Source organism: Ursus maritimus, unplaced genomic scaffold (assembly GCF_017311325.1).
Source record: "Ursus maritimus isolate PB19 unplaced genomic scaffold, ASM1731132v1 scaffold_13, whole genome shotgun sequence".
Classification (NCBI taxonomy): domain Eukaryota; kingdom Metazoa; phylum Chordata; class Mammalia; order Carnivora; family Ursidae; genus Ursus; species Ursus maritimus.
In genome coordinates, this window is record NW_024423675.1 from 60,167,799 (window position 1) to 60,182,274 (window position 14,476).

At 41.8% G+C, this 14,476-nt stretch overlaps 1 protein-coding gene across 1 annotated transcript in view; it reads left to right on the plus strand.

Moving 5' to 3' along the window:
- ARID1B (AT-rich interaction domain 1B) overlaps positions 1–14,476 on the plus strand; it is a 426,117-nt gene that overhangs the window by 197,490 nt on the left and 214,151 nt on the right. The gene's annotated exons all lie outside the window — the stretch shown is intronic.

Genomic DNA, 14,476 nt, shown 5'->3' on the forward strand with positions numbered 1-14,476 from the left:
TTTATTTTTCTCTTTATTTTTTATTGCAAAGTAGGGCTTTTTGGTCCTTTGTTCCTTTTTTATAACATTATTTGTTTCATGGATGTCATACCATCTTTTTCCCTTTCTGAAACAGAATGTTATTTTAAAATTTTTTTCCCTGCATTATCTCTGTTTCTTTGGAATTACTCTTTTAACTTTTTGTCATTTCTCTTATGCCGTAGTCATTACTCAGTAGTGTTCATATTTAAGGAGAAAGCACTGCAGAGCTGATTGGAAGCTCTCCTTGTGAGCCAGCCAGGCTTGAGGACTGGTAGGCAGCTCTGTAGGGTCGTCATACTATCAGCCAGCTTTCTCACTGGGAAATTCCTGAGGTTCAGACGTGAAAATGTTTCTCTGGAGTAGTTTATTTTTTCCAGGGAGGGTACCTATAGTCTTCTGCTCGGAGAGTTGGTGGGTAGTGTGTGAGCCAGGCTGCTGACATCCTGGAGCTGAGTTAAAGGGGGCTTCAGGTCCCTGTGTTTAGTACTTAACTCTCTTCATGGGATGGTGCCATTTCACAATCCCGCCCCACCGTGTGAGCCCTGAGCATTTCGATTCATTCTCTTGATTTGTCTCGTGATCCCCAATTCTTGAGCTTTTCCGGTTCTCTTGGTTTGTTCCTTACTGATAGCCTCAGACATTTAGCATTAGTCTTTATTCTCCCTGCTAAGTTATTTTTCATTCCTCTCTGGGCTTTGCCACCTGCATTTATTGTTAATAATATTGTTTCAGTTAACAAACCGCCTTCCAACTTCATTGACTCAAAACAATAATTTTATTATCTCTATCATTTCTGTAGGTCAGGAATTCAGGGGGGACGAGGGTTTGGTAGGCATCTCTCGCATGGTTACAGACAAGACCCTGGCTGGAATTGGGAGGAGGGCAGAGGGCAGCTGGTGATTGGCTGGTCGTCTCTTCATGGCCTGTCAGAGTAGAAGCTTAGAGAGGGGGAAAAGCATAGCATGGTTGTGCTGCAGGAGTAGTGTGGCCAGGCCCCAGAAGTAGGAATAGAAGTCCTGGTGGTCAGCACATTAGCTTGATACTCATTGGAACTAACTTTCTTTTCAACTTCCTCTGAGTCTTTTCAAATTTCTCCTCAAGTCTCTTCTCAAAATATAATCTTCGGATCTTTTCTTTGGCCCCACAGTGCTCTTGTTCCTGCTCTTTTAAGGTACGTAAACATCAAGCTGTAAGAGAAGATAATCTGGATAGAGGAGAAATGCCCAAAAGTAGTTATTTCCCCCATTGGGATTTGGATCTCCTTGGATCTGTTTGGTGTGTACAGGCTTTTCAGGAATTTTTTTGGGGGGCGGGTGGTGTGTATTGTGATAACTTGATGTTACTGGAAAACAAGTAAAGCAGGGAGAGGCGGCTCTCTATGAATGCTTTGCAGGAAGTCCGGGGTGTGAGTCAGTGGGTGGTGCAGGTAAAAGCAGTTGTGGTGAAACTTACTGTAGAACTGGAAAGAAATGAGAACGTTTAGCTCAGGCTAAACTAAGTGCATTTCAGGAAGAGACTGGTTTTTTTGTGAGTGAAGACTTTCATTTTCAATAACTAGGGTATTATTAAACATTGCTGTAAATGTATTTAAAGTTCTTTTAGAAAGAAAGGTTCCATATATTTTAAACGTTTTGAGAATTTTCTCAAGTGTGGCTCTTGAGAGCAGCCTGTAACATGTTTTATTGATAGCAGTCTGAAGAAAAGAGAAGCAAAGACTAGTGAGAATATAGTGTTGTGGTTTTGTAAACGTTACTCAGATGATCTAAATTGATAATACTTGTTGGATTGTCTCATTTCTAAAATCAGTGTAATACTATTCCTGCTCTGATAAACTTAATTGGCAAAAATCTTACTTAGTGTTTGTGTGTAAAGTGTAAAGGAAGGTTTTTAAATTCAGAGAAAATGCTCACGTTTGAAAAGACTGCACACAAATCTGGAAGAAGTAAAAGAAATCTTTATAAGCTCAAATTGCAAGACTGTATGCTTGTATTTAATTGACACATGTTTAAACATTGGTTGTAATGGATCATTTGCCATTTAACTGACATTAACGACCTCAGTTAACTCGTGTTTTTATATTAACATTGGTTGTTTATTTTTTGTTAATTTACTTCAGTATTCAGCTTCCTATACATTAAAAGTTTTTCTTTTTATAGATATAAACAACTACCATGTCTTGAATTACTCTTCTTTTATTATTAAAACTTTTACGCACATATTGTGTTTAATTGCATTTTTTTTATAGCCTGAAAACATGAACCATATTGATAGTAAAACTTAAACATCTGCACATTGTTGCAAAACTTAATTCTGCAAGAGAACTCTTACCTAAATGTCATGATACTGTCCAAGTCATCCTTAGAAATGTGATTATGTCCTGCCCTGTTCACCGTGGATCAGCCAGCAGGAACTGATATACTTACTAAAGGAAAGCCAAAACAGAACTTTTACGACTTTGATTCTGAGATGAGATGTCCCATTGCACTGGGTAATTTTCTGTATTAGTATTCTTACCTCCTATGACTTTCCTGTCAATTTTTATCATTTTCTGCCAAATTTCCTTTACTTGGAAGGCTTTTGTCTTTGATCTGTCAAGATTCACACTGGTGGGAAAGAGTTCCAGGGGGGCTTTCTTGCCCTTCTTTTCAGAGTTACCTCATTTTCATTCGAATTACTCAATCTACCCTAGGATGTCTTGGATTTAGGGTGGGTTTTGTTGGCCACCGTGACCCTCCTCTCATCCCCTTAACTAGTTGTGTCTGCAACACCTGTGTGGGATGGTACCGCATTTCTGATCATTAGAGGAGGCACTTCCTCTCTCAGACAGGTTTGTGACTATTTTTAGGTAAATACAAAGTCTTGTGTCTCTTCTAATTTGTGTTTAATAAAAAGATTTTTAAGTTTCCAAAATTTGGTTGACTAATTATTTCTAAGCATTATTCCAAGTATACACCTCATGCAGGCTAACATAATAGAAGAGACAGCCAAGCCTGGCATTTAGGCTCCAGGCTCCTGGGTTCAAATCTGGCTCTGCCACTCGTGCTAACTGTCTGATTTCTTTGTGCTTCGGTTTCCTTGCCTGACAGAAGAGACAATAATACCTATATCTTAGGTTAAGGTGAACATGTAATGTGCTTAAACAGTGCACCCAGTCATCACTCAGTCAGTGCTGGCTGTTGCCATTAACGATTATTATTAAAGACACTGAGATCCTTTTACAGACACTGAAGTCTTTTTTTTTTTTTTTTAAAGGCCAGTGCTACCATTTTCAAAGGAAAAAACTCAGCATAATAGGAGTAAAAACGATCGTGTATGATTAAAAAACAAACTGGCTACTCACTATAAGTAATTTTTAAAAACCCTAGGAAATCTAAGGCGGGGGGAGAGGTAACTTCCTTCCATTCCACAGGGAAAATTACAGCTAATATTTTTATCTATCTCCCCCTTGCCCAGTATAAGAAAATCTGATATGTGGAAAATCTGGATTTATAGAACACGTGTTGGTCTGAAGGTGAGGGATTATTGCCCAAGGCTTTAACTGTATATTCATTAGTTACAGACTGGGGACTTGGGACTGAGAAGGAAGCTTGAGGGACTAGAATAAAGAACTAACCAGTAAGGTGTTAACGATTGTAAACTGTCAGGCCAATGACTTAATGTGCATGTACCCAGTTTGTACAGTCCTTCACAGGAGTGCCTCTGTTACATTGTGTGACGGACTCACATTTTGTTCTGTCTCATCCGTTCCCATAAGGCACTTGTGATGTGCACGCCGTTTGCTCTGCACTCGGCTGATCTCGGGGTTCTATGGCAAAGATCAGTGACAGGGAGGGGAAGAGTGGCCAGAGCACTCATGGAGTCTTCCCGGCTGTCTCCTGGCCATTGGTTCCCCAGTTTAAATGGGGGCAGCACATTCTCTTGTCTCTACCAGAAGTCAGTGGTTGCATTAGCTATGAGTCGGGCACTACTAGAGAAGCTCTCCCACCCTCCAGTTGTGGTGGTTTCATTTCAAGTGTGTCTGAGTGCACTTGCAGGCTTCGTGGCGTGTTAGTTACTGCATCCACCACCACTGAGTTGTCTTTGTCTCTGTAAATTGCTGAGGAGCGCGTTAGTCATTTTTAACACACGCCAGCATCCTCAACCGTCTGATAGTGAGATGGATGTTTTCCTGCTTTCCGTCTCTGCATTTGGAGCTGGTATGATGCTTGACGGACCAGTCCCAGAGCTGTCACCCCTGACCAGCACCTCCATTAGAGTATAGCGGCCATTATTAACGACAGGTAGATGTGTGCGTTCTTACAGTCAGAGAAACGCGTCCTACGGGTGGGGAGATTTCTTCTTTTTTGCCCATGTATATTCTGATCCCCATGGTCACATAGGGCCATGTTGGCTCTTGTTGTCCCCTCTGCCTCCCTCCTTCCTTCCTCCCATGATGACATGGAGACCCCTGATTGTGGCAGTTTCTCCCAATTCTTTTAGCTCTTGGCCCCTGGCCATCATACTTTCTCATCATTACTCTTGATTCTCTTACCCCTTACCTGCCTATCTCATTTGTTCTGCAAAACCCCTCCCAGTAGGTCGGCTGTTCCTCTGCCTCTCTGGGTTCTCTTAGCACCGCCGCTGGCACAATCGTCCAATCACGGCCACTGGGTTTCTGCTACAGAGGATCATCCTGTATTCAAGGTGAAGTGAAGATTATGTCTTTTTATGGTTATGAAGATCCCAAGCAAGAGAAGAGATAATGATGTATTTTGACAGTCACAAGCTATAATGCGTGTTAATCTTCAGCGGTTGGAAGTTGCGGGAAGCTCTCCTGCTGTACTACACAAAGTCGGCGCATAAATTGAAGAAATGTTCAAGTTTTACTCATAATATACTGCTATTCAGTAGGGACTCTGAGTCACACATTTGGGTGTTCATCCCAGTTGGCTTACTTGATAGCCGTATGACTGTGGCCAATTTACTTAACATGTTTTAACCTCCACCCCCCTGCCCCCGGGAAACGGAGATGGTCAGTGTGTCACAGGGCTGCTCTGAGAAGTCAGTGAGATGGTGTTTGTCTTTACACAGAAAACATGCTAGGTCAAGAGAGGTGGGGGTCATAGCTGTGAAGTAGTGTTTGTTGTTGTTTTTATTTCCCAGATGATAGGAACCCTTTCTATCCCCACCCGGTGGGGAACCGATAAGAAATTGCGATCTAATATTTAATGAGAGACGTCTGAGCATGTAGGTTATTCCTTCGATACAATTCTTGTCAATTGATTTGATTTTTAACTTTATAGTAAGTAATGTAAAATTCCTTTTTAAAAAAGATTTATTTATTAGAGAGAGAGAGAGCTTGAGCGGAGGGAGGGGCAGAGGGTGAGTGAGGGAGAGAGAGGAGCTCAAGCAGACTCCCTGCTGAGCACAGAGCCCGAACTGGGGCTCAGTCTCATAACACTGAGATCACGACCTGAGCCAAAATCAAGAGTAGGTTGCTTAACCGACTGAGCCACCCAGGCCCCCCGAAATGTAAAGTTTCTTACACAGAAAGTATTTATTTACCGGTGATTCGGTAGCCACTTGAGGAGCAAAAGCTGTCTTGCAAGGCGCCGGACTTTCTGATCTGGGAGCACAGGCATGAGCAGGATTGGCCTTGGTCTTTGAGCGCTTCGAGTCTCGTGAACTGTAGCGTCCGTGAACTGGATAGCGAGCCAAGGCAGATCTCCTTAACTTTCTGTTTCTTTTATGCTTTTGCTCTTGCTTACTAACCATAATTACGTATCATAAATGGCTTTTCATGGCTAATCATATTTCACAGCCATGATGATTAATAATTATAACTGTAATGGTAACAACAACTAACAGTGATTGAGGGTTTACTTATGAGCCAGGCACTTCTGCAAGCATTGTACATGTATTAACTCATTTAATTTTCACAGCATTCCTATGAGGACTGTTATTAGCCCTATTTTATCTTCAGGCTCTGAGGGACAGGAGCTCGGCCACAGTTGCCCAGCTGGTATTAGTGGCAGGGACAGAATTAGAGGCCTGGCAGCGTGGCCCCACAGAACCGTCTCTGCTGACCTATCATGATACTCGTTAGAAAATGGGGATCCATCTATATCTCAGCCTAGGATCGTCCACGATATTACACCAATGTAGAGTTCAATGTTTCAGGGGAAAAGCGCGTTCTTAAATATCATTCTCATATCCACCTTGAATTTCAAAACCTTAAAGGGCATTTTCATGAATATGTTGTCAGAATACTGACTTTTAATTTATTTTCTTCAAGAATAATTGAAGCTTTTGTGTTTTCATACACATAAACAGTAACTGTTTTAAATGTCTGGATTTTTTTCTCCTTTTTTGGTACTTTGAAAGTTCTGTTGGAGTTAGATGCAGTATTTGTAAAATGCTCTTTGTTTTGGGACCTTAACCTCCTTCTCAAACACAAATTTGTTCAAGTATAGATTTTTTAATTCTTAATATTGAAAACTGTCCAAGATACATAACAGTTGTAATCCTAATTTAATAAAAAAAAGCATTTTAAAGCAGCCAATAAAGTTAGAAAGATCTCTTTCCTGTTGTGAACATTAGCCTTGAGCATAGATGCTTAATTTATCATTTTCATTCCACAGTAGAAATAGTTCTGACATTGTATGTAGTATATATACCGTATGTAATAATGTCTATAACACAGTAGTAACTGTACATAAATGGAAATTGCGCTGAGCTTACATTTTAGCTTTTGGATTTCTGGTTTCTTCTGTGAAGAGTTAAAGGATTACAGATACGCGTGCACACCTGTGTGTATGTTTGTATAGTTGTGTGTGCGCGCGCGTGTGTGCGTGCGCCTTCATTTGGGAAAGCTGTTTGGTAGAATGACAGTTCCTGTTGCTCCTTTCCAAGTTTGCAGGTTCAAGGGAAGACAACCAGGCCGAAGGAAAGTGTTAGATATTAACATCTCATCATGATTTAAATGTCCCTTCCAACTTGTCCATAATCATAATAAAAAATGAAAAGCCAATTACTTTTGTGTTATTTTCATAGACATCGATTATAGAAGGTCATTAGTTTGTTTTCAGTGATTCTTCAGCTTTGATAAATGCATGTTTTCGATTCCGGTGTCCATGTTTGTGAGTTCTCTGTTTGTTTTCCCTATCAGAAAGGAGCCCAGTGAGCAGAAGGACAGAAGGCTAGCACCAGGGCCTTGCCTTCTGGAGTGGGAGGTTTTCAGAATGGCTCCCATCTGTTGGGCCTGTTCGCTGATAAGACTTGGAGCAGCTGCCTTGGCTCTCCGGACCAGACGTGGCCTGTTACTGCTCGGAGGCCCCTGGACCTTGGAGAGTCGGCCTAGCTGTAGAGGAGGCAGCCCCAGCGGGCTTCTAGGCACCACAGTGGTCTGGGACTTGAGTGAGCCACCAGCTCTAGAAAGCACTGTGGAGGGCAGCAACCAAGTGTCAGCCTTATGATGCCACGTTTATGCTTTGGATTAAAAAATATTAAGCAGAATTCAGAAGATAGTATTCAGTGTATCAAAAGACTTTATTAATAGGCCTAAAATTCAAATGCCTCATACAGAGGTTTGAATCTTTATCATTTAAGTTTAACCATTTGAGGTCACAGGTGGTGTCAGAAGATACGCTCAGTGGTAGGTATTCTAACTGTAACAAAAGATGGGGGAAGTTTTTTTGTCCTCAGGTTTTTAGCAGGATTTTTTTTAGACAAACAGTGTGGTGATTCTGGCACAGAAACATTTCCTATTTTGGGAGATGTTTGTTATTACTTCATTTAGGTTAGTTTGCCAATAGACATGTTGCTTGGATATAAAATAGTTTAGATTTTTAAGTCCTAATGTTATATTTTTAAAAATTCTCTAAAATATTGATTCTTCAGAGTGGCCATGATGAAGTCATACACCAAATGACATTCCCAGAGCTACTTAGTAAAACTCAACTTTCAACGTTTTCTGAATGCAGTAGAAATAATATTTGTTTTACTGACCAGCAAAGGTGGGAACCATTGCTCTTTGTTTAAAGGCTAGAAACAGGAGCACCTGGGTGGCTCAGTTGGTTAAGAATCTGACTCTTGGTTTCAGCTTAGGTTGTGATCTCAGGGTCTTGGGATCGGCCCTGTGTGGGGTTCTGTGCTTACTGCAGAGTCTGCTTGGGGTTCTGTCTCCCTCTCCCCTACCCTCCCCACTCTCTCTGTCTCTCAAATAAATAAATAAAATCTTTGGGGAAAAAAGCTGGAAACAGTAGTCTTTTATTTTTTGAAATAATTACTGACTTTTATATTTCTGTTGATAAACATATGAACACTACATTCTAAAATTCGTAAAATCAAATGCAAATTCCAAAAGTGCTCTCTTTGTAAAATATGTACTATAGCCAATATTTACGGAATAGCTAATACAATTGTTGATATTTATTCAAATTATAAAATCAATATTTATTGAATGTCCTAGGCTGACAAAAGGCCATTGCACCATGACAACAGGGATTACGTAGGAACATGAAGTTTATCTGGTATATAGAAATTGAGATGCACACTCTCACTTTTGGGTGGTTTTTTTTCCCCTGGATTTCTGTGTTTGCTTTTTCTAAAGTATTGAGAATATTTGACACAGTAACAGTGGAAGTAGTGAGTTATTCAAATTATTTTTTTCCTTCCTGAGTCAGTTGACTTGAAAGGATTGAATTGCCCTTTTGTTTATAGTAATGTCAATACACAACTCTGCCCATCATGTATGTTTGCATTCTCTCTTTTTAAAAAGGAATTTGTTTATTTATTTGAGAGAGAGAGAGAGAGGTGGGTTATCTTAATGCAGAGTGCTCCAGTGGGTTTTAAACCTGTGATATCAGCAAAACATAGGATATCAGAAGTTTTGACTCCAAAGAATGCCATTTGATTGTTTACAGGTCTGCACAGAGGAGTTGATGAGGCACCTTTGTTGATTTACTCCCTGCAGAAGAGGAAATGATATTTAAACAAACACACAAACAAACAAAACCATTCGTAAGATGCTTTTCCCAAGTAAAAACCCAGTCCTCGTACTTGGATAATCAAAAACAGCTTTTTGTTTGTGTGTTTTGTGTAATTTTTAAGAAGTGATTAAGGTCACATGCCCATTATTTGTAACAACTTTTACCATCGTTCCCTGTGTTGGGTCACCTAGTGTGCTCATCTCTCATCTTCAGACCAGGCCCTCAAACTTCAGTGAAGTTTAGTAACCTGCCCAAGACCACACAGCTTGTGAGAGGCAGGGACTGCCTAGATTTGTTCACCATTTCCTCCTATAACAAGACTTTGTCCTCTCACCTCTGTGCCTTGTGATTTTTCTTGCTTTCTCTGGAGTGCTGCAGAAGTTCTTGAACCCTGAGCCCTAAGCCCCGAGCCCCCACTTTGCCTGGCTGTGCCTAGGTGAGCCAAGGGGCAGAGAAGTCAGATGGGCTTTGCCCTGAGTCTTCCCTGGGACACCCTTCTGCTGTGTAGGATTGTGAGCAGGCGAGGTCACTGAGTTTCTCGGTGACTGCCTGTCTCCCGAGAGCCCAAGCAGGACTGGAGGGGTGGGCTATGCCCTGTTCCTGCAGGCTGAGGGGTTCCAGGTGCACCTGCTGACTAATGAGGGAGTAGGAAGCCACCATGTCTCCCAGGGTGGGCTGAGATGATTTACAAACAAGTCCCTGAAGAATTCATTTCATTTGCTTTTTCTCCCTTACTTTCTTGCCAAAAAGAGCTCTGGTTGCCTCTAAGGTACATAAAGGGCCAAGAAAAAGGAAGAAATTGTGAATAGCTAACCTGTACCCTACGTTACAAGTTGACCCGTTCAGTGTGCAGACTTAGCCGGTTGATGTGATGCTGTATGGACAGAGGTGGTTCTAAATGAACAGCCGAGTTTCGGTAACTCTTCACAACAGGCTGCGTTACAAGGATTCAGCCCTTGCCGGTGAGTAACGTATGGTCGCATAGTGTGGTGTGTCTGATCTGTGGTAACCCCGGGGCGCTGTGCTAGGAACTGAACAGCTTGGAACTAGGTCCTCAAACCTGCCAATTAACCAACCTTTCTGAGCGTCGGTTTTCACTCACGTGGCGATTACCAAGTTCTTGTGCCGATGTGCTCAGTGACAAGGCAGCAGGGGATTAAATTCTGGTTAATGCTGTACTAGCTACTAGTAAGCTGTCACCAGACTCGTTGGAGAATCTGCCTGCAACCTGGTAATGTGTTACTGGGTCACTGATGCAGGAATAGGGTTGCCAGAGAAAATATAGGGCACCCAGTTAAATCTGAATTTCAGATAAGCAGTGAATAATTTTGGTGTAAATATGTCCAATGTATTGCATGGGACACATTACATGGAATATATTACTGAATCTGGCAACCCTATATGGAAAGATTCACTTTGTCAATGGGAAGAGGCCTCTCCCTCATACATTGCTGAAAACCTCAGGACCCCCCACATCAGCTGGAACTCTTCATTCTTAGCTTTTCAAAAGTCAGGACTGAATCCTTCATCTCTGCATTACACTCAAGGACTGTGAATATTTTCGATCTACAACAGTCTCAGTTGTTCTTAATTTTGTTCAGAAGCTCAGATGAGGAGGAGTAGTGTGAACCATAGTCGGGATGCTGTTAGTGTTCTCTGCAAACGCAGCCAGACCCATCAGGAATATCTGCAGGGCCGAGCTCTGTCCCAGGTGTGGATCTCTTTCCCTGCACTGAGGGGGTCTGGCTGAGACGCTAGGATGACCAGAAGAGGGGCTGAGTGTTCTAAGATTTCCTAAGAGCATCAGAAAGGGGATCTTCCCCTCACCAACAACCCCCCGCTGTCATGGTCCCTGGCTAGAGGCTGGCTGGTGAAATGACCATGTGCATAATAACTTCAGGAGCCAAAGCCTGAGCCCTCGCACTGCACCGAGAGCAGACTCAACGGTTCACTGCCTGCTCTAGGTTTGTTCTCTGTCAAATGGGATAATACCTGCCCTCAAAGGACTGATATCAGGGGCTCCTGGATGGCTCAGTTGGTTAAGCATCAGGTCATGATCTCAGGGTCCAGGGATAGAGCCCTGCAGTGGGCTCCCTGCTCACTCGGGAGTCTGCTTGTCTCCCTCTGCCCTTCCCCCTGCTCATATTCGTACCCTCCCCCCAAAGAAATAAAATCTTTTTTAAAAAAGTAAATAATAAATCAGTATACTAAAACTGTTTTGTAAATCGTGATGTGTTTAGAGATGAGGGTATTAAGGCCGTATGACTGTTAGGCAGTTTTGGGAAGTTCTATCAAGCGTCTTTGTTTTTTTTTTTTTTCTCCAAGCAGTTGTGAATTTTAAGCCTTATCAATCCTGCATATCGAATTAGCTTTTTGCTGCGTGATTGTTAATACATCTTGTGAATTGGAATTGCGCAGTGGTGTTAATGTCCTAGTCAAATCAGCCTCCTCATTGATTGTTTCTCTTTTTAATCCACACTTTTGTGCAAGTGGCCATATTATAGATAACCCAGATAATTCATTACAGTGACTTAAACCACAGTGAAAACCTGACATATGATATTGGGGGGGTATACCATTAATAGACATTAATTTAATTGCATATGGTTAAGTTAGCCCGGTAGACATGATTATTAGTGTTACTTAAGACAGATAAATTTTCAATACTCTCACTCTCCAGGGAATTATTTTGTTTTTTGTTTGTTTGCTTGTTTGTTTTAAAGATTTTACTTATTTATTAGAAAGATAGAGGACACAGTGGGGGAGGGGCAGGGGGAGCACACTCCCAACCTAGCAGGGAGCCCGAGGTGGGGCTAGATCCAAGGACCCCAAGATCATGACCTGAGCCCAAGGCAGATGCTTAACCACCTAAGCCACCCAGGCGTCCCAACCAGGGAATTAGTTTTGAATCTGTTGTTTTCACAAATACATGTGAATTGTAGTCTCTGTGAAATAGCAAAATAGGTGTAAAATTGATGTTCTTAAAAATTGTGATTTACTGTGCATATTACACTAGTCATTTGTATAAACACGATTTTTTTCCCTCTGACAAAACTTCAGGGTTGAATACAAGGTACACCTCAAAACCCTAGAAGTTCATCTCTGTATTTCAGATTCCTCTCGTGTTCTAAGAAGCCTGCGCTCTGTTATGACGCCTGATCTCCTGTACTGTGAGTGTCTGGAGATGGTGGAGATACATCTGAGCATCGGGACAGTTCTTTATCATTGTCATCGTCACCGCTTCTTAGCCTTGTGTGGCATCTGATAGTTTTCAGAATGTTTTACCTACTATCTTATGAAATATGTACAGTTGCCAAGAGGTCAGCATGGCAGGCATTTTTATCCTTATTCTGTGTAAGATGTAACAGATGTAGAAAAATTCGTGTTGACAAAGTTCAGATGGCAAGTTGTAGAGCTGAGATTTAAACACATGTATTTTAACTTCTTTTTGACTGTTATTTCCACTGTACTGCACTGTTCCCTGCCAGACTTTCCCCCTGCCCATGATTTCTAGAACTTTACATCTAAGTTTACATTAACAGCAAGGAATGCATATGAATATCTAATCATTCTTATATTGAAAATTGATAAGAAGTTATTTAACTCTAAATATACTATTCCTAAATGATCTAGGAGCCTAAAAGTATACAAAACAAAGATATTGTCCCAGGAAATCATTTATCTGAAAATGCGAACACTAGCAGAATGTTCATAAATTTTAGTATAATGGGTGTGAATAAATTGATACGGAAAGATTTGGAGGGTGTATTCCGACTTTTTTCCACTTAGTGTTTCAAGCAACCATGTCATTTTGAAGATTGTCACTTTGCTAATCCTGTTGGTCACAGAATACTACAGAGTGGATTATAGGTCTATGCGGCGTGGTAATTCTTACAACTTTGCTTCTGGGTGTAGACGGAAGGCAGCTCTGAATAGACTTATGATGTGAATGTGCAGTTTAGCTCTAATCTGTTCTAGTTTGACTCTCTCTCCTGATGTCTTTCTCTTCTGAAAGAAGTTGAGAGAGTTGGAAGTGGTGGAGGAAGAATGGCAATGATGGGGTGCGGTGCTGGCCACCCCCACAGTCAGGACCTCACTCATCCTGAGGATAGTTGTGATAAAAGCAGCATTGCACTAGAGCGTTTGGTGTAGTCAACAGTAGCGGGGTGAAAAATCAACCACTACGTTTTCTCGGGTCTTCTGTGATAAAATAGTAACTGAGTTGTATTTATTCTGCCTGAAAAGGAGGAAACGAGCGTTCTTTTCCTTCAACTATCGTGAAAATATGGCTCTTCAGAAAAGATTGCTGTGCACTCTTAGCTAGCTGGAGTGGTAGGAGACTATGTTCCAAGTTGTTCAGCAGAGCTGTTGGGAGAAATCTGGGGTGGGAGAAGGAACAATTTTTCTGTGTCCTCTCGTACGCAATCCGATGAGCCTCGTGTGCAGGTCTGCAGAATTTCTGGGCCAGTAACTCACAGGCAGGAGGCCACACAAGCAGTGCAGAGGGCCAAAGTATGCCCTTGGTGGAAACTAAATGCATAGTGGCCTCTGGCTTACATGTGCTGCGGGCTGTTGACATGTAGGAAGCTACTGTGAGAGTTAGTACTTCAGGATTGCATTTAAAAACTTCATATTCTCCATTTATCCTTGGGATATGGTAGTCAAGAGCAGGGAATGTGTAGTCAGGAGTAGCCTAACCGTGCAACCAATTAGTTATGTGACAATGCAGAGGATTCTTGGTTTTTCTAAGTGATAATTGCCTCATCTTTAGAATAATGGTAACCTTGTGTTAATAGTACTTTTGTGAAGGTCAGAGGAGCCTGTGTCTGAGCCTGGCACATAGGCGCCCCATAAAGTTTTGTCACACTGTTTACTCATGGTTATTATTGTTGCAATCAGCAAATACTAAAGAGAGTTGCTCTCCTGTGGGGGTTCAGGACCCCTCATTCTGTCTTTTATTTCTGCCTTTGGTTTCATGCTGATTCTGGAAGTGAAGAGCCAAAGGAACCCATATACACCCGGATATTTGGTTGTGATGTTTGCACGTTGGTGTGTTTGTGTTTTCTGGGTTTGTAAGCATGCAAGTGCCCCTGGGTCACATCAGAGGCCTGTCTTTTCAGCAGATGTTTAGGAACTGCTTTTAAGTGTAGCACTAGGAACACAGTCATGAAAAAGACAAGCACAGTTGCTGCTCTCGGAGAGCTTCTGTTCTGGTGGAAGAAGGTGGTTCGGTCAACAAACATATACAAGAAAATGTCAGAAAGTGATGATTGCTGTGCATAGAATTAGATAGAGCCATTTGAGAGTGAGCAGGCAGGTAGCCAGTCGATGCTTTATGGTCCTGAGAGATCTCTCTGAGGAAATAAACCTTTAAACTAAAAATCCAAAGATCCAAGGGGCAGCATTCCAGGAGGAGGGGATGGCTAAGGAAAAGGTCCTGACCCTGGAATGGATGGGGCATAATGAGCCAGGTCCTGGGAGGCTGG